Here is a 1748-nt window from a genome sequence, read left to right on the forward strand (position 1 = left end):
ACCCCTTGTGGGCTTTGTGCACAGTCTTGTTGTAGTTAAGCCTTGATTGTTGTAGTTATCACTGGGAGGAATTGACCTCCAGGCCAATTGGCTGTGAAATCAGCTGTGTCTGCAGTGGGAGAACTTCTGTGCTGGAGACACCCCTCTGGGGCAAGACTTGCTTCAATGGGGCTTTGGTGCTCACTGAGTCTGCCCCCTGAGTGTCCTTTATGTTTCCAGGGAGCTGCAAACTGGATGGTCCCACTCTGACCTCTGGGCTTCCTGGCTCCTGGATCTCTAGGGAGGTGCTAATCTAGCCTTTGCCTGAGTCTATCCAGCAAAAGCCTCCCTGCAGGGCTTGGGCGGGGCGGGTCCCATGGGATCAACAGGGCGGGGCTAGCAGTTATGGCTGCTCTCAGACTTGCCCTCAGAGGCTCTGCTTCTCAGTGTCCCCGTAATCGCTGCAAGCCCCTCGGAGAGAAAGCTGCCCTCGGGTTCCGACCAATGCCAGACAGTCCCGCTTCTCCTGTATGAATCTGGGTCCCTAGAGACTCGCCCGGAACTGGAGCTCAGAGCCTGAGACTCCCTCCCGATTGAAAACGACAACCGAGCCCTCAGCCGCCAGCCTGCTCCACATGCACTCCGCACCTTAGTATTTTACTTCCATACTGCGCCTCCTCTGAGTCTCGGTATGCTTTTCTCTTTCCTTCTAGTTGTAGAATTTCCACTCAGCCAGCCTTTCTGTGGTTCTGGATGATGTCCATTCTGTCTTTTAGTTGTATTTTTGAAGTGGTTGTTCGAGGCAGCAAACTCCGGTGTTTACCTATGCCGCCATCTTGGTTTCTCCCCTTGATTTGTACATTTAAATATTAAGGCACATAAGTATTTTTGGCCTGGGCCCTGCAAATACTAGTATTAGGGCCCGGGCCAGCCCCCACTGGCCCAAGCTCTCCCCTTCCAGACAAGGATTGTTTAAATAACGAGGCACTCAGCAGATCATCAATGAGTGCTTGAAATGCCCCCAAAACTGTGACAAAGAAACTGTTTCTGCCCAAATGAGCCTACTATCCACAGGTACTTACCACATGGCATAGGAAGGTCTGGGATGGAAGAAACAGGCTGCTGTGAGCACCTCCTTGTAGGGACATTTCACTGGGCTGTCTGTGGGAACAGAGACCAGAGAAGGTTCCTGAGAGATGATATCTAAAGAACAAGAAGGGGTTAGCCCCTCCACACCCCCCAGGACAAGTGCTGCTCTCATACTCTGGAGAGGATGCAATGATCTCCTAGGGCAGTGGTTCTCAACCTTGGCTGCACATTAGAATCACCTGGGAATCTTTTTTAAATCCTGATTTCTGGGCCTCATCTTCCGGAAATTCTGTTTCTTTGTTATGGGGTGAGGCCACAACATTAGTAACAAAGAAAGAGAATTTCCGGAGGATGAGGCCCAGAAATCAGGTTTTAAAAAAAATCTGCGGTTCTTATTGGGCGAAGGGTAGAAACCCCCGCCCCGGGGGAAAAGTCTCCCTCACAAAACATAATACTTATCTTTTTGGAAGGTTAGAGGTAAACCTCTTGTTAACAAAAAAGGAGAGCATCACAGAGAGAAAAAATTTTTTTTGGAGAAGAAAAAAAAAAAAGCTGAGTGGTTACTCAATTACCCATGGGGGGGGGGTTGCATATAGCGATCTGATAGGACCAGGCTTGAATTTAGTATGTGTATTCAAAAGAGTTTTTTGTTTTTTAGGGGGGTTGTAAACTCCTTAGGC

The 1748-nt window shown here is 49.2% G+C and overlaps 1 long non-coding RNA gene across 1 annotated transcript in view; it reads right to left on the reverse strand.

Annotated features, from left to right (window-relative positions):
- LOC106696448 overlaps positions 1–1748 on the reverse strand; it is a 12491-nt gene that overhangs the window by 7655 nt on the left and 3088 nt on the right. The window contains exon 2 of the long non-coding RNA XR_001347390.2: positions 1062–1140. This is a non-coding gene — a long non-coding RNA (uncharacterized LOC106696448). The remainder of the gene's footprint in view (positions 1–1061; positions 1141–1748) is intronic.

The sequence above is a fragment of the Myotis lucifugus genome, unplaced genomic scaffold, assembly GCF_000147115.1.
Source record: "Myotis lucifugus unplaced genomic scaffold, Myoluc2.0 scaffold_16, whole genome shotgun sequence".
Lineage (NCBI taxonomy): Eukaryota > Metazoa > Chordata > Mammalia > Chiroptera > Vespertilionidae > Myotis > Myotis lucifugus.